The 19,625-nt window shown below is 39.5% G+C and overlaps 1 pseudogene across 1 annotated transcript; it reads left to right on the top strand.

Annotated features, from left to right (window-relative positions):
* Nucleotides 1-211: 211 nt before the first annotated feature.
* Nucleotides 212-1,926, top strand: LOC143605783 (putative protein phosphatase 2C 8; annotated as a pseudogene). The gene is made up of 3 exons (XR_013148614.1): nucleotides 212-1,058; nucleotides 1,142-1,247; nucleotides 1,481-1,926. The product of XR_013148614.1 is annotated as a putative protein phosphatase 2C 8 (transcript).
* Nucleotides 1,927-19,625: the final 17,699 nt, after the last annotated feature.

Genomic DNA, 19,625 nt, shown 5'->3' with positions numbered 1-19,625 from the left:
TCAATTTATCAATAAACAATTATTGGGGCCAAAGTATTAAAATATCTTTTAATGTACTATCCTTTGCAAGATGATATTTCATAGTAGAACAATAAAATATAAAAAAGCCAAAATTTTAATGATTGTAGCCGATAAGAATCCAATTTCCACCGTCCACGTCTCTTAGATACACCGAATCTGTACCCCTCTACGTGTACTTCCTCCACGGCTGTAATAATAAGGTGTTGTTTCCCGTAGTTGACCACCGAAATACCACCACCTTCACGTCACCGCCGCACGTGTCCCGTTACCAACATTATATTATCAACTCATTCCAACTGCATGCGCCGAAACCGAATTCACCATGCTTCTTGGCGAACATGATGATGAGTAGTAGTAACATGGATCACACGCTTTCTTCATCGCCGTCCTTGAGTAATTGTCGGCATGCCGCAGACGTTTTACTAGCTCGTCGAAGGAGGCGAACGGAGCTTAGGAGGTTGAAGCTGTTGGCGAACGGAGATGAATGTTTGTCGAAAAAAAAGCAGTTTGTGAATATGGACAATATTGGCGGTAATATTAATTATCTTTCTTTGTTTTTTTTTACTGGATCATTGATAGGTTACTGACTCACCTGGTCATCTTCATCTTCAGACGGTACTGTTAATGATAGTGATTTTCCTCATCACTCGTCGGTGATTGGGCGGCGGAGGGAGATGGAGGACGCCTTGAGTGTAGAATTAGGGTTTGTTCATAAGAACTCGAGGAAGTTTGATTATTATGGGGTTTATGACGGGCACGGGGGTTCGCGTGTTGCCAACGCTTGTCGGGAGCGGTTGTATAAGCTCGTGGCGGAGGAGATGGAGGGGCGGGATGAGGTGAACTGGGAGGGCCTGATGGTGGATTGTTTTTTGAAGATGGACGAGGAAGTTAGCGAAACTGATATTGTCGGATCGATGGGTTCCACGGCGGTTGTTTCTGTGGTTGGTGATGAGGAGATTGTGGTTGCCAATTGTGGCGATTCGAGAGCAGTTCTTTCACGTGGCGGTGTTGTTGTGCCCTTATCGAGTGATCATAAGGTAGTTAATTAATATATATCTCTAATGTTACCTTAATTACTAGTTTACAACATGTTATGTTGATATTTGAATTCCATATGTAGCCAGATAGACCTGATGAACTTGAAAGGATTGAACACTTGGGAGGACGGGTGGTTAACTGGAATGGGCAACGCGTGCTCGGAATTCTTTCTACTTCGAGATCAATAGGTATATAACCAGTTTTAAGTAAATATCCGTGTGAATGATAAAAAATATTCAGTACGTAAGAGATTGGATTATATAGTTGCGTGCATGATCATCCTCGGTATTTTACGGGTTTTTAGATAAAGTATATTATGTATTAAATGGTCTAAAAGGTGAGGTTGAATTTGAAAATTTTTCTTTCTTTTTGAATAATTAATTTTTGGAAAATTACATGTACCTAATATGATATTATGTAGGTGATCAACAATTACAACCGTATGTGATAGCAAAACCAGAGGTTATCGTGAAGAAAAGAGAAGACGACGATGAATTCATGATATTAGCTAGTGATGGCTTATGGGACATGATATCCAATGATTTGGCGTGTCATGTTGTGAGAAAATGTCTTGATGGAAGGATTATTTGTCGAAGTAGATCACATGATAACAAGTATAGGATCACAAATGCGGCGGTGGTTTTAACAGAACTCGCGATGGCACGTGGAAGCAAAGATAATATAAGTGTTATTGTTGTGAATCTCAAGAGTAAATCTCGTGTTGGTGATACATGAACTTGATTCATTTTCATGTTTTTAATGGCATTTGTAACGATAGCCACATGTAATCTTTTTGATGATAGAATCAATTACATAGATCCCAGACAATTTATAGTGTTAAAACTTGTTAAAATTTGGTGGCTATAGATTCATATAACATGTTTTTCCTAGCCATCTAACCGTTGTTATTCCCGGACCTTTCTTTCTTGATTTATCTGATTTTCATTTTCCTTTGCTTTATGGTAAATTTATAATCACATGATCAGTTTGAAGAATTCACTTATTTGACTCATGCATGTGCTGTAGTTGGAACTTAGTATTGAATTGAATATGGTTATATTCTTCATCAGTCCCTGAAAGAAGCAAATCATTACCTCAATATCAATGTGAACCCTTCCATGAAGGAGAAAATGATAGCATCTCGTCTTCAGTCCCACGTGAATATGAAAACCACTCGTTAGAAGGGGTCGGAGGCGGAAGTTTCTAGACCGCCCTCGGACGTTTAAGTTCAGTCATAAATTCCCACATTGCTAACTAGTACAAGTATGCGTAAAAGCGCAAGTACGTAAAGAGTCTAGGGAAGAAAAACAACATACCATATGTTGAGTTGGTGTATTCTATTTATAGAAGTCAGGGTAAACTTAACTCTCTATATAGATTGTACTCAACACATTAGGCTTTGTTCATGTTCGGAGGGCACTATTATAGTCAGATACAAAATAAATATCACTTGGTTTACACACTTCAAATTAGATGCATAACTTCTTTAACTATGTCGTTTTGATTTACTTATATTAAAACCCTATCGTCGCCCCACACGTGGTTGCCCTTCCCACGGGTGTGTTTTTAGCCGTACCAGAATACCGAATATGACTGAAAGCCGACCGAATCCGAATTAAAGAATACCAACTTGAACCCCGAATACCTTGAACCTGACCAACCGGAACCTTAAATGGGTCAATAATCAGGTCATTTTTTCTCAACATAATGTTAGAAAAGTGGACTGCTCCGATTAATTAACCCGGTCGACCGAGTTATGACCCATAAGAGTTACACCATAAAAAATGAACTAAAATTCACTTAATTGATTTAACTGGTAACTATGCACGATATCGAAATGGATCATAGTTATATATGATCGTTAACAAGTATATATTATAATACTCATCATTAATAATAGAGATTCTATTTTAATTAATAAACTTATTGCGGGTATTAAATGACAGGTGGGCACATGGACCGGTCGAGGTAGGTACATGAACCAGTATAATTACACACATACAACTCACGTCACCATTTGTCGCGCATGCACAACTTCTTCGTCATTTGTCGCGCATGCATGAATTCGCTGCTACTCGGCGAACATGCATTTACAACCATATACTTTATAAATGGATGCATGAAGTTGAAGAAGAAAGTGGCATGCATATTGCCCAAACACTCTCAAACACCCATAACCACCGGCCACTGCCCCCTCGCCACTCCTTCAATCAAGCAAGGTTGAAGAAAGTTGATTAAGAAACAAGTTAAAGACTTCTACCGAGAAAGGTTCAACTTCTAGCAAAGCTACAGTGTTACCAGCACACTTTGATTTGCTGAATAAGTTATTATTAACAAAGAGTTGAAGGGAATTATGAAAACAAGTTTGCTTGTGGGATTATAGCGAGCAAAGTTTGATATAGTCAAGAGGATTGAAATTTGCTAGGTGAATATTTTCTTTGAAAGTAAAAGTCTGCTCGAAGAAATGTTTACCAACACACTTCATGGTTACCAAGTCTGCTTTACAAAGTTTCATGATGCAAAGCTTGCCCAAAGACTTGTTTTACACTTAGCATTTATTGTAATAGCTTTAATTATGTACGAATGATTAGGGTTTGCAGATATGGAATGTCAGATGTCAGGGCAGGCCTATAAAAGGAATAATTTAGGGCACGCCTAGAGGACAACCTTTGACACCTAGAAATAAACTTGATATAGATTGTGACGGCTGTCTTTATCTCGTACGGATAAAACATTCCATTCTGAAAACTTAATCGATTTCCTTTTTGTCACACCCTCAAAATCCACTAACGGAGTTTTACCGTCAGAGGGTGTGAACTAACAGGATCGGAATCATTAGTTATAATCAAACCATAAAACAAAGTTTTAAAACCATGAAAGCGTTTACGAGTAATTAAATGCGGAAGCGTAAAACCATAGAAAACAATGTTACGTCACGCAGGACGGCTTAAAAACCCAATGATCATAGTTTAAAATAAGTTTGCATAATTAAAAATGTTTCAAGCAACGCATGTTCCTAAACCGCGCGCCCGCCTCGGCTACCTGAGAATAACATACTAAAAGTGTCAACACGAGGTTGGTGAGTTCACAAGTTTATATAAAAATAAATGTTTAGCGTTTGCGTTAAGCGTTTTGCGTTAAGCGTTTTGCGTTACAGCGTTTTGCGTTACAGCGTTTTGCGTTGCAGCGTTTTGCGTTACAGCGTTTTGCGTTACCAGATAATGTTATGTCAATTATATATCTATAGGTAGCCAGCCTATAAAACAAGTATCACTAAGTGTTCGACACCGAAGCTGACTGTTTATCATTTGCCTTGCCACCAGGTCATCCAGACCATGGTATGTGTTTAGCCAAGATTACACCCACTCGACCTCTAGTCGAGTTTAGCGTTGGGTGGGGTTTGTCAAACCCAGTAGTACTACTCAACAATGATTCGCTATTATCCAATATTAAACGGTTCGATGTGAATGAAGGACTTTAGTTAACGCGTTTGCCACTTAGTCTTTACAAGTGATATATAATCTATATTAACAAAATCTTAAGTGCGTTTTCGGAGTATGTTATCTCCCCCAAGTGAAAAGCGTTTAAAAAGTTTAAAAGGGGAAAGTGAAACTCACTGTTTGCGAAGTATTCCCAAAATAATTCACCAAGATGCGCGTCACAGAAAAACTCTCTCTAGCGTTCTAAAACAATAAAGAGATTTTTCTAAGTGTCGGAATATTATCGAGTCTCTAGACCCGGCACATAATACCTATGCACCACATAACATGTTTCGTGTTTCGTTTGTGAATCGTGTGTGACTTTAACAAGTGTATTTGTGACACGTTACATGTGTAAGCAATTATTTACGTATCACGTATTCATAAAGTACATCACTAGCAATTACTCCCCGTAAGGGCAATTTGGTCAACACATAACAATTAACTAGCCATTACTCCCCATAAGGGCAATTTGGTCAAATCATGACAATCAATTAGCAATTATTCCCCGCAAGGGCAATTTGGTCAAAACATAACAACTATATAGCAAGTATCATGTTTCATGCAATTTCACAAAACTCAGCAGCTAGTTTCACCGAGACAGAAATTCTACTTGAAAGATTGTACTATCTCACTGATCACAGCATCACAATTAATTTACCAAAAATCATCACAAAAGCATATATGTCTTAGGTTTACAGAACATATTTTATTATATTTTTATTCCACATAGATCTTTTACAATCATCAAATCATTACAGCAAACTCATAACAGTCAAATTCATGCGCAACAGAATGTTATTTGAAATTAACGTTAAACGAAAAATCCAATAAATGCAAGACCACTTGGGTTAGGTTTCTAACTCAATGAGTTAACTTCCAGAAGTGGAACCAACCCAATTGGTCTCGTAGTTCATGAGATATAACATTTACAAAACAACCTAACAGCAGGTGTAACAACTCAGCTTTGCACAATGTTTTTGTAATATCATAAAAGTTAACCTTTACTTGTCCAAAAATTACAAATTTATATTCTTTAGAAACTAGACTCAACCTAGTTTACTGTAGTATCAATAATCTCAACCAATTTTCACATTTACACTTCGTTACAGTCAATTAAACATCAATAACACAATCTGTCCAGAAACTGTTTGCATCCAAACTCAACATATTAACTATCTATGGACCATCATGCATTCATATAACACTCTAGACTCCATAAACACTATCCATGCACATCAATTACACATTACATATATGATTAGGGTTTTTGTTTGAACTCAAATCAAAGACACAAGCAATTAACATGTAACAACATCCAATCTAGTTATCAAATCATCATCCAATTAACAACAATCATATTAACTACCTGTACTCATGAAATCGGCCAATCTAGGGTTTTCAATTAACCCATTAAACATCAAAATCAAGTATAAAGGATGCATAGGATAGTCGATTATACCTTCCTAGCACCTTAATCTTCAATCAAGAGCTTGAGATTGAGTGTATGTATGTGTGTGTATGTCGACGGCAGCCAAGGAGAGCCAAGGGGGTTCCGATCGGGATTTAGGGAGAAAGAAAATAATAGTTAGGGTTTATTATAACATAGTATTTATAATAATCTATTTACACTTTGGCCCCTCCACTTCTAAGTATTACTTAACTAGCTTAAACTAACTTGTTTACATCTTGAGTTAACGTTTATAACCATGTCATCACGTAACACATAAGTCTTACACATAATTATCACATAATTTCTGTTTTGACGTTTTTCGTTTATTCATCAATCGTTTGCGTCAACTCGTTTGTGTTTCGGTGCAAATCCCGAAAGGCTACACATGTAGTAAGTGTTAAGCGTCATTTAAACCCTAGTTTAAATGTAATGAAGTGTGTGTTATAGATTCAATGATCTTAAGTTTGAATTGATGGAGTTGAGTTAACGGAGTTAACCTGAAATTGACGATTGTCACATCATTCCCATGTTAAAGAATTTTCGTCCTGAAAATTTGAGTCAAGTCGTGATGAGTGTCTGAAAAGTAAGAAAAAAAAATTTCAGTTTGTCATATCATCCCCTAGTAGAAAGAAATTTCGTCCCGAAATTTAATTCATACCTCCGGTGATGTCTGACGGTTTGCGGGTTTCGCGGTTTTCTTTGTTTGGTCAGCCCTTCAAAAAGGTGAGGATACTTTTTCATCATTTGATCCTCGCGTTCCCACGTGAACTCCGGTCCACGTCTCGAGTTCCAACGAACCTTAACGATTGGAATTTTGCTGTGCTTGAGCGTTTTGGTTTCCCAATACAAATCCTCGACTGGTTCCTCAATGAAACGTAACTGTTCATCAACTTGCAGTTCCTCCAAAGGGACTACATGGGTTTCATCAGATAGGCATTTCTTCAAATTGGACACGTGGAATACATTGTGTACGCCACTGAGTTCCGTTGGCAGGTCCAGTCGGTACGCCACCGGACCAATGCGCTCAGTTATCCAGTAAGGACCAACATATCGTGGGTTGAGTTTGTTTCGCTTACCAAAGCGAACCACACCTTTCCAAGGTGAGACTTTGAGTAACACTCGATCGTTCACTTGAAATTGAGAGGTTTTCGGCGCTTGTCGGCGTAACTCTTTTGGCGATCTCGTGCTGCTGCCATGCGGTTTCGGATTTGAACAATCTTTTCCGAAGTTTCGAGTACCAGTTCTGGACCAGTGATTTGGCTGTCACCCACCTCTGCCCAGCAGAGTGGTGATCGACACTTCCGTCCATACAGCGCTTCAAACGGCGCTGCTTTAATACTTGCGTGGTAGCTGTTATTATATGAAAACTCTACCAAAGGTAAGTGAGGTTCCCAACTTTTTCCGAAATCCAACACGCATGCACGCAACATATCCTCCAGGGTCTGAATAGTTCGTTCACTTTGCCCATCCGTCTGAGGATGGTATGCTGTGCTCATATCAAGAAGGGTGCCTAGTGCGCTTTGCAGCGACTTCCAAAAGTGCGAAGTGAAACGAGAATCTCGATCGGAAATGATTGAGACAGGCACTCCGTGTCTAGAAACCACATCTTTCATGTAAACACAAGTCAGTCTTTCCATTTTGTCCGATTCCTTAATCGTTAAGAAGTGTGCAGACTTAGTCAACCGGTCAACGATCACCCAGATGGTATCGCATCCCGTCGGTGTCTTAGGTAAACCCGTAATAAAATCCATTGAGATGTGTTCCCATTTCCACATTGGGAGTTCCGGTTGTTGCAGTAGACCAGATGGTTTCTGGTATTCTATTTTGACTCTGGCACAAGTCAAGCATTTGCTCACGTAGGTGGCAATGTCGGCTTTCATGTTCGGCCACCAGTAAAGTGCCTTTAAATCATGATACATTTTATCTGAGCCAGGGTGGATAGAATATCGGGACTTGTGGGCTTCGTCCAACACCAGAGTTCTCAACTCTCCGTACCGTGGAACCCAAATCCGGTTCTCAAAATATCGGACCCCGTCCGATCTGGTTTCAAGTTGCTTGCTCATGCCCCGCATGAGTTCCGATGGAAGATTATCATCTTTTAAAGCTTCGTGTTGCGCCTCGCGAATCTGGTCTGGTAAGTTTGCATGAATCGTGAGTTGCAATGCTCGCACTCGTCTGGGTTTATCTGTTTCTTTTCTGCTGAGAGCGTCGGCCACTACATTGGCCTTGCCAGGGTGATACTTGATGGCACAATCGTAATCTTTAAGCAGCTCGACCCAACGACGCTGTCGCATGTTCAGCTCCTTCTGATCGTAGATATGCTGGAGACTCTTGTGGTCGGTGTAAATGGTAAACTTGGTACCGTACAAGTAATGCCTCCATATCTTAAGGGCAAACACCACAGCTCCGAGTTCCAAATCATGGGTCGTGTAGTTCTTCTCGTGAACCCGTAGTTGCCGAGAGGCATAAGCTATAACCTTCTCGAGTTGCATCAGCACACAACCGAGACCTTGTATCGATGCGTCACAGTGTACCTCAAAATTTTCCGTTCCCTCGGGAGGGCTAGAATAGGGGCGCTACAGAGTTTGGTTTTCAACAGCTGAAAAGCGGATTCTTGCGCGTCACCCCAATTGTACTTAGTGCCTTTGTGAGTCAATGCGGTGAGGGGTTGAGCAATCTTTGAAAATCCCTCGATAAAACGTCGGTAGTAGCCGGCCAGTCCTAAGAATTGCCGCACCTCAGTCGGAGTCTTAGGTGCTTCCCAGTTTTTGATGGCCTCTACCTTACCGGGATCGACATGTATACCTTTCTCGTTGATCACATGTCCTAAAAAGTGAACCTCGCGAAGCCAAAACTCACATTTCGAGAGTTTAGCATACAGTTGTTCCTTCTTCAATAATTCCAGAATTACCCTTAAGTGTTCTTCATGGTCAGCTTCGTTCTTGGAGTAGACAAGAATATCATCAATGAAAACAATCACAAACTTGTCGAGGTACGCCTTGCATACTCGATTCATGAGATCCATAAATACGGCTGGTGCGTTGGTTAGGCCAAAAGGCATAACCGAAAACTCGTAGTGACCATACCGTGTTCTGAAAGCCGTCTTTGAGATATCTTCTTCGCGCACTCTTAGTTGGTGGTAACCGGATCGCAGATCGATCTTCGAGTAATAACTCGATCCTTGAAGCTGGTCAAACAGATCATCAATTCGGGGTAGAGGATAACGGTTCTTGACCGTCACCTTGTTCAACTCCCGGTAGTCGATACACATGTGGAAAGTCCTGTCCTTCTTTCGGACAATTAAGACAGGGGCTCCCCATGGCGATGAGCTAGGTCGGATAAAACCCTTATCCAACAAATCTTGCAACTGAGTGGACAACTCCTGAAGCTCCGCCTGTGCGAGCCGATACGGGGCTCGTGCTATGGGTGCTGCACCGGGTGTCAACTCGATTTGGAATTCGACTTGTCGTATAGGAGGGAGTCCAGGCAAATCATCCGGGAAAACTTCTGGAAAATCTCGCACAACCGGTATATCTTCAATTCGCTTCTCCTCCGCGGGTTTCCAAACAATCTGCGCCAAAACTGCCGGATGACCCTTTCGTAGGTACTTCTGCGCCTTCATGAGGGTAATGACGCTGGTGGTCATGCCGCTTCTCTCACCTCGGACCGAAATGATCTCGCCGGAAGGGGTAGTAATGTGAACTATCTTGTCGTGACATATAATTTTCGCTCGGTTCTCGGACAACCAGTCCATGCCGACCACGATATCGAAACTACTAAGCGTAAAAGGAATAAGGTCGATATCAAAGACATGACCTGACAGTTTTAACTTACATCCCACAAGTACATGAGTCGTTACTATAGTCTTACCGTCAGCTAATTCAACAGGAAACTTAGCATCTAACGGAGTTGGAGTTAAGTCTAAGAGTTGGCTAAAGGCTTTCGATACAAAACTCCTATCAGCTCCAGTGTCAAACAATACAGAAGCAAAACAATCGTTCACAGGGAACTTACCAGTCACCACGTGCGGATCATTGCGGGCTTGACCCGACCCAATCACAAAAGCTCTTCCCTTGCCATTGTTTCCACCACTACTGCCACTTCCATTACCTCCATTGTTGTCGTTCTGTTTCAGCTTGGGACAATCTTTCCTGAAATGACCTTCCTGCCCACATTCGAAACATCCCTTCGTCGTCATAGGTGGCTTAGGAGCACCCTTTGCCGCAAGGTCTCCTCTACATTCTTTCGCCTGGTGACCCATCTTTCCGCATCTCTGACACTTGACACGGTCACACGGGCCAACATGATGATAGTTGCACCTATTGCACTTCAGATATTTCCCAGCATATTCGCTTGAACCCTGCCCGCTACCGTTGTTATTGTTGTTGTGATTCTGATTGTTAAAGCTCCGAGTGAATTCGGGCTTACGGTAGTGTTGTTGCGGTGGGAGGTTCGAGGATGAGGATCTGGTGTTGTCAAACTTTCTCTTTCCACTGCTCGGGTTGCTGTTGCTGTTGTTGTCATTACTCGGGTTGTCACGGGCTTTAGTGGTTGAACCCCTAGGTGGTAACGCACCTTGGGTCACTGCTTGATCCGTCAGTTTGTGAGCTAAACGGATCGCTTGTTGAATCGTGGCTGGTCTGGAAGACGTCACCATGCCCTGAATTTGCAGTGCTAACCCATCAATATACATCTCAATCCTCTTACTCGGCGGATCCACCATCCGCGGACACATCACAGCCAACTCGTGAGAACGGGTAGTGTAGGCTTCGATTTCTGAGCCCACCATCTTCAGTGACCAAAATTCTGACTCTAACTTCGAAATCTCCTCTCTCGGATAGTACTCCTCTCGCATCATGTTCTTGAACTCCTCCCAGTTCATAGCGTTAGCCAGTTCCAATCCAAGGATCTGCACGTTCGAATTCCACCAAGTGAGGGCAGCATCCTCAAGTGTTCCAGCAGCGAATTTGACCCTACTGGCAGGGGGACAATTACACATCTCAAATGCCGACTCGGCCTTCTCAGCCCAACGCAGGAAGCCTATAGCTCCCTCGGTGCCCTTAAATGTACTGGGCTTGCAGTCAAGGTAATTCTTGAAGGTACACGTTCCACTTGGACCTCCAGCTTGGTTCTGAACATGTGCGGCTAAAGCGACTGCTGCATGGTCGTTCAGCAGAGTTTGGAGTTCAGCTGCAGTCAAGTTGATGTTACCACGTCCGTGTCCAGCGTTTCTTCCAGCCATTTCCTAGAATCACAGTATAAAATGTTAAACATGAATTTTTCTTTCATATACAACACACCATACTCGTAATTAAAAGACAGGTAGGAAAGACCTAAGAAACAACATCAAATCACAACCATATATTAATCTAATTAGTAATTCATGATTAAAACCATTATATTCGCTACAAAGTATTTCCAATCAATCCTTAAAATCATAGAAAATAATAGTTCGGATGGAGACAACCCCTCCATCTAGGTGTCATCATCACTAGATGTCATCATCTGAGGACACCACTGAGTGTGCCTCCTCCTCAGCCGGTTTTTCCTCCGGTTCCTCCTCGGGATTTTCCTCGGGATCCTCCTCAGGCTCTTCTTCGGGTTCCTCTTCAGGCTCTGCCTCAGGCTCAGCCTTAGGCTCTGCCTCAGGTTCGGCTGCGTTCTGAGCAAGTTGCATTTGTAAGACATCGCAACGCTCTAAAGCTATCTCGGTTCGGGTCCTTGCTACTTAGAGTTGCTCTTGCAAGTCTATCATCTCGGCTTGCATCTTTCTCATGATCTTCATCTGTTGATCACTAGCCTCTTGCATTTCCTTCATTGCCGCTGCCATGCGGGCAATTTCCTCCTTAGTCTCGGTTCCGTCTTTTAACAGTCCAGAAACGTTCGCTCTCGTATAGCGCATGTAACCCACGTCACGCTCCAAGCATGAAACAACAGCTGCGAGAACTCGCTCTACAGGTTCGGTTATGGGCGGTAGGGTGTTGGGATAAGCAGGGTGGTTCGGGTGAGGTAACGGGGGAACTTGCTCGCGATAGACCATACGTCTGATCATGTTAGGGTACCAATCATAGCTAACTTCGTTTTCGTATATGCCTCCGGATAAGCGGTACCTCTTCGGTGCGGGAGCTTCGAGTTCCGAAACTACGCGGGGTGGCGATGCGGTAGGTAACTGCGGTTCCTTCCCGTGAGCATGAGTCATCGCATCAGATGAAGATGAAGGTGGCGGTGTCGACATTCCTACAGGTAAGCCGTGTATGCGCGCGCGTATGAGTGAAAGAGGTAAAGAGATAAGATAACAAAGACTACACAAATCTATGCAGTGCGTATCATTATAACTAATGGTTCGTCGCGGTTATAGTCTAGTATGCATGCAGCTTCTAGTTCGCTATAACCAATGGCTCTGATACCAATCTGTCACACCCTCAAAATCCACTAACGGAGTTTTACCGTCAGAGGGTGTGAACTAACAGGATCGGAATCATTAGTTATAATCAAACCATAAAACAAAGTCTCAAAACCATGAAAGCGTTTACGAGTAATTAAATGCGGAAGCGTAAAACCATAGAAAACAATGTTACGTTACGCAGGACGGCTTAAAAACCCAAAGATCATAGTTTAAAATAAGTTTGCATAATTAAAAATGTTTCAAGCAATGCATGTTCCTAAACCGCGCGCCCCGCCTCGGCTACCTGAGAATAACATACTAAAAGTGTCAACACAAGGTTGGTGAGTTCACAAGTTTATATAAAAATAAATGTTTAGCATTTGCGTTCAGCGTTTTGCGTTAAGCGTTTTGCGTTACAGCGTTTTGCGTTGCAGCGTTTTGCGTTACAGCGTTTTGCGTTACCGGATAATGTTATGTCAATTATATATCTATAGGTAGCTAGCCTATAAAACAAGTATCACTAAGTGTTCGACACCGAAGCTGACTGTTTATCATTTGCCTTGCCACCAGGTCATCCAGACCATGGTATGTGTTTAGCCAAGATTACACCCACTCGACCTCCAGTCGAGTTTAGCGTTGGGTGGGGTTTGTCAAACCCAGTAGTACTACTCAACAATGACTCGCTATTATCCAATATTAAACGGTACGATGTGAATGAAGGACTTTAGTTAACGCGTTTGCCACTTAGTCTATACAAGTGATATATAATCTATATTAACAAAATCTTAAATGCGTTTTCGGAGTATGTTATCTCCCCCAAGTGAAAAGCGTTTAAAAAGTTTAAAAGGGAAAAGTGAAACTCACTGTTTGCGAAGTATTCCCAAAATAATTCACCAAGATGCGCGTCACATAAAAACTCTCTCTAGCGTTCTAAAACAATAAAGAGATTTTTCTAAGTGTCAGAATATTATCGAGTCTCTAGACCCGGCACATAATACCTTTGCACATAACATGTTTCGTGTTTCGTTTGTGAATCGTGTGTGACTTTAACAAGTGTATTTGTGACACGTTACATGTGTAAGCAATTATTTACGTGTCACGTATTCATAAAGTACATCACTAGCAATTACTCCCCGTAAGGGCAATTTGGTCAACACATAACAATTAACTAGCCATTATTCCCCATGAGGGCAATTTGGTCAAATCATGACAATCAATTAGCAATTATTCCCCGCAAGGGCAATTTGGTCAAAACATAACAACTATATAGCAAGTATCATGTTTCAGGCAATTTCACAAAACTCAGCAGCTAGTTTCACCGAGACAGAAATTCTACTTGAAATATTGTACTATCTCACTGATCACAGCAACACAATTAATTTACCAAAAATCATCACAAAAGCATATATGTCTTAGGTTTCCAGAACATATTTTATTATATTTTTATTCCACATATATCTCTCACAATCATCAAATCATTACAGCAAACTCATGACAGTCAAATTCATGCTCAACAGAATGTTATTTGAAATTCCCGTTAAACAAAAAATCCAATAAATGCAAGACCACTTGGGTTAGGTTTCTAACTCAATGAGTTAACTTCCAGAAGTGGAACCAACCCAATTGGTCTCGTAGTTCATGAGATATAACATTTACAAAACAACCTAACAGCAGGTGTAACAACTCAGCTTTGCACAATGTTTTTGTAATATCATAAAAGTTAACCTTTACTTGTCCAAAAATTACAAATTTATATTCTTTAGAAACTAGACTCAACCTAGTTTACTGTAGTATCAATAATCTCAACCAATTTTCACATTTACACTTCGTTACAGTCAATTAAACATCAATAACACAATCTGTCCAGAAACTGTTTGCATCCAAACTCAACATATTAACTATCTATGGACCATCATGCATTCATATAACACTCTAGACTCCATAAAAACTATCCATGCACATCAATTACACATTACATACATGATTAGGGTTTTTGTTTGAACTCAAATCAAAGACACAAGCAATTAACATGTAACAACATCCAATCTAGTTATCAAATCATCATCCAATTAACAACAATCATATTAACTACCTATACTCATGAAATCGGCCAATATAGGGTTTTCAATTAACCCATTAAACATCAAAATCAAGTATAAAGGATGCATAGGATAGTCGATTATACCTTCCTAGCACCTTAATCTTCAATCAAGAGCTTGAGATTGAGTGTATGTATGTGTGTGTATGTCGACGGCAGCCAAGGAGAGCCAAGGGGGTTCCGATCGGGATTTAGGGAGAAAGAAAATAATAGTTAGGGTTTATTATAACATAGTATTTATAATAATCTATGTTACACTTTGGCCCCTCCACTTCTAAGTATTACTTAACTAGCTTAAACTAACTTGTTTACATCTTGAGTTAACGTTTATAACCATGTCATCACGTAACACATAAGTCTAACACATAATTATCACATAATTTCTGTTTTGACGTTTTTCGTTTATTCATCAATCGTTTGCGTCAACTCGTTTGTGTTTCGGTGCAAATCCCGAAAGGCTACACATGTAGTAAGTGTTAAGCGTCATTTAAACCCTAGTTTAAATGTAATGAAGTGTGCGTTATAGATTCAATGATCTTAAGTTTGAATTGACGGAGTTGAGTTAACAGAGTTAACCTGAAATTGGCGATTGTCACACTTTTGTATTTGACATATTATATATCAATGGAAATCTTTTGAGTTACAGTGTGTGTTTGTTACATTTGTGTCTTGTTAGCAACATTTAGTGTGTTAGTGATTCTGCCATTAACATAACTATTGTTCTTTCCTAATTTAGCAAGTCGTTAACCTTCTTGTCGAAACTTATTGTGTGGGTTACGACATAGTGATTATGCGATATAATCGGGACCGACAAGTGGTATCAGAGCTTTGTTTTGCTATTTGGGTGAGGAACTGTTGCTGATTAAAGTTAATTATTGCTGATTTGAAGACGATGAATGACGTCAGCTGACCACTGTTTCATTGATTTGTGACGTCAGCTTCTCTGTTTTCAATTTTTCATATCTACAATTTGTTTGAGGTTTAAAAGTGTTTTCTCTTCTAGATCTTTATTTCTTTGTTATTATCTTGCTCAAATCTGTCCAGATATATCAGATCTGAGGATTTCATCCACAAATCTGATTATTTTCAAAAGATTGTTTGAGTTTTTGTTTAAGTGTTTGTTAAGTTTTCTCTTTACTTCAAAAATATTTCATATAATACCAAAAATATTTCTGGATATGATGAGCAAGAAGTGTCTACTAACAAAATTTCAAGGTTGTACGGACAGGAGAACTATATTAAATGGAAAGTGCTATTCGTAGCAGCTGTCTATTACAACGATGTGTAAATGTGGACTTCGATCAAGAATGGACCCTATGTGGCTGATGTAACAAACAACAATCTGGTTGTTGAAGCTAGAATGAAAAAGGTTGATGACATAGCTTTAGCCATGCTAAAGTTGGGACTGTCTTGGGAAATTTTGACAAAGGTTGCTCACACACAACAACCACAGCCATTTATGATGCCATGTTAGAGATGTTTGAAGGCAATACTGAATTTAAGAACATCAAAAAAGAAAGGCAGAAGCAACAACTTGACCGATTCAAGTATAAAGATGGTGAAACACTGATTTCTGTCCTGGAAAGATTCTTGAATATTGTCAATGAAATCAGAACAACAGATTATGTTACTGATTCTGATTTGAACACAAAATTACTTTCATCCTTGTCAAAATAATGGTATGCTGCCAGCAAGTTCATAAGGCAGAAACCAAACTTTGAACAACTTAAGTTGGATGATGTGATTTTCTTCTTTCAAACAACAGAAATTGAAATGATTGAAAATGAAATGATCAAGGAAGATAAGCCCTGCTTTCAAGTGACCAATGCACTTATTTTTCCAATGGGAAACTTATCAACAAAGGGTCAACAAAAAATTACCATTATTGAAGAACCTATTGAGAATGTTGTTGATACCCCAAGATGTTTTGTGGCTGGCACTTCAAACAGTCAAGGTGGACAATCCAGATTTAATGTCCAATTGATTAATGATAATGATTCTTCATCTGTGGCCAGTGGGCATGCACCATATGGTAGTGGTAATGTTGTTCATGGAAATGAATATCAAGCATTGTTCTCTATGTTCACTGATTCCTATAATGCTTTTGTTTCCAAGAACATGATCTTGAGCAAATTAATGCTGATGATCTAGAGGACATGGATCTTAAATGGCAAGCTGCAAAGTTGGCACTGAGAAGCAAGAGATTGTACAACAGGACTGGAAGATCATTAGTTTCTAGACCAAATGATAGAATTGGATTTGACAAATCCAAGGCTATCTGCTACAATTGTTAGTCACATGGTCATTTTTCTAGGGAGTGTAATCTACCTAGGCAATTCAACAACAATCAAGGCCAACAGTACAAGCCTAGAAATCAGAACCATTATTAGACTCACAACCAAAATCAACAAAGAAACTTCAACAACAATTTCCACAACAACAACTTTAACAACAGTTACAACAACCAACAACCTTAGAATCATCAACAAGTTATTCCTCAAAACCAGAACTATCAAAGAAAAAACAATCAAAATACTCCACAAGCTCCTATAATAACAATAGAAATAATGTCAACAATCCTCCAAGGAATCAAAGCAATGTGGGACTGCTCAACAACAAGAAGGAGACTTTGATTGAAGTTGTCATGCAAATGAAATTGAGAAGGCAAATGTTCCATTTATGGCCAAAATTGACAATGAAGATGAATCATCCACATCTAAGGTACATTCAAATTCAAACATTGAATTACTTGAAATGATTGAAACACTAAGAATGACAGTTGGTAAGCTTGAGAGTGAATTCTTCTAGAATCAAAGCATGATCAATGTGTATGAGGCCAGTGATGTGACCTATGAAGAAAGAATCAAAAGTCTTGGGCAAGATTGCATGGACAACTATAGAAAACAGTCTAGGTATGTGACTGAGATTGATGGGTTGAAGAAGATGGTTGTTGAAGAGAAAGTGAAGAATACCACACTTTAAGTTGAAAATGATTTATTGAAAAATCTTGTTTCAACTGGAAAAATATGTGGGGAGCTTAACAGAATTAATGAAGAAGAAAAATATAAAGAAGTTCCTCCATCTTTCAACAACAACTATTCATTGAAGCTTGAAAAAGAAAAGAGAAATGCATATCTCAACCAATATAGAGATGTGTTCAAGGATAAAGAAGAATTTCTTTAAAATTACAAGATGGTGGAAGTAAGTGAAGAAGGTGAATTTGTAATGAAAGAGAAGAAAAATAATGAAACTTTTGTTGGTATTCAAGTCTCTGAAGATGACTTTGATGAAGATTGGTTGGACAGAGATGACTTGAGTGAATCTAGTGATCAATTCTCAGTTGAAAGTGGCAATTCAAGTCCACCAAGAAAGATCCCTCTGTTACAAAAATGACACCTAAAATGAGAAAACATCATGAATAGATGAGAAGGGTAATGCTAAGAAAAAGACTGAAGAGATTATAACAAGTGAACAGTTTATTCCAGTTTACCCTGTGTTTTCAAGCCAAGAATTGTTTGATATTGGTGAAGTTGAAACAATGGAAGAATATGAAAGAAGATAAACAAGATTCAAAGGAAGCATTGATGATGAACCAATCAAGCAAGAAAGAATAAAATTTGTCAAGGAGTTCAGCTGAAAGGCAAGAAATCAAAATTGAAGAATTTGTGCCATTCTCAATTGACTATGATGGTCTCAAAACTCAAAGAACAATTGGTGTTGATCCACCAAGACCAAGTGAGAGATTTAAGAAAGGGAAATCACATGAAAGTTTTAACGTAAAAGTCTGGTGTAAGAAGTGTGATGAATATGGTCACCACACAGACTCTTGCCATGAAATATTCACATTTAATCCAATTGATGTTCCAAATTCCATCAAGTTTGGACAAGATTTTGGTCTCTATAAAATGAAGTATGATGAATACCTTGGTAAAGGCAAGAAGTCCATTGATCATGTTGAAAGCAATGCTAAGGACAAGGATAAGAAGAAAACTGAAGTCGTTAATAAGGAAGTCAAGAAGAGTGTGGTTCAACCAGAGAAGAAGAAGACTTTAATGAACAAACAACCTATCAGAATTGTTCCTATCAAAGATTCCAAGTCTGTGAAGTCTAATGAATCTGATAGATCACCAAGGAAAGAAAATAAGGGAAAGCCAGCTGTGAACACAAAGAAGCCAAGAGGGCTAAATGGTGATGATAAGGTTTTGTTGAAGCATGGTTATGAACCACTAGGGTTCCTTTGGAAACCAAGGAGTGAAATTCAAGTGTCAAAGGAGACACATGTGACCTTTGAAACAATTGAGAGAGATTATGTGGTTCAAGAATGCAAGAGTATCATTCCTTATGTGAAAAGATCAAATGATACTGGATATGAATCAAATGAGTCTGATTCTTGTGAAGTTTTCTATTGGGATCCTAAACCCATTCCCAATCTCAATGCAACAATTGTCATTGTTACTGATGAATTGCAACCTAATGATGCTGTACTTCATCATCTAACTAATCAATTATGTTTGATAATTTTAGGAACAGACCACACCTATCAATGATGGATGGTACATGGACAGTGGATGTTCCAGGCATATGACATGTGGTAAGAGGTCTCTAGTTAATTATGAAGAAAAATTTGAAGGCACTGTTGCATTTGGAAGCGATGAAAATGGAGGGAAGATAGTGGGTAAAGGAATTCTGTCTAATGGCAAGGTGTCGTTTGATAATGTTTTTTTATGTGGAAGGACTACAATATAACCTTTTGAGCATCTCTCAAATGTGTGATAAGGGTTATAAGGTTGGATTTGATGATTCTCATCGTTTCATCCTCAAACCTAAATTTGTAATTCCTCCAGATATGGTTATGACGATGGCTCCTAGGAATGGCAACCTGTATGAATTGAAGATGAATGATGCAGTTTCCAGGGGTGGAACTTGTTTTGTATCAAAAGCCACTAAAAATGAAACCAAATTGTGGCACAAAAAGCTTTGTCATTTTAATCTAAAGAATATGAACAGACTTGTTAAGGGTGAGCATGTGATTGGTTTACCTACAAGAGAATTCAAGCTAATTGACAAATGCAAATTTCATGTCAAAAAGGTAAGCAACATAAGTCCTCACACAAGGCAAAGCTTATGAATTCAATTGACAACATACTGGAA

Source organism: Bidens hawaiensis, unplaced genomic scaffold, assembly GCF_021521415.1.
Source record: "Bidens hawaiensis isolate Kalapana, Puna unplaced genomic scaffold, B.hawaiensis_p1.1 tig00071406_1, whole genome shotgun sequence".
Taxonomy (NCBI): Eukaryota; Viridiplantae; Streptophyta; class Magnoliopsida; order Asterales; family Asteraceae; genus Bidens; species Bidens hawaiensis.
Note: the sequence above shows the minus strand (reverse complement) of the source record. Positions and strands in the feature narration are given on the sequence as shown.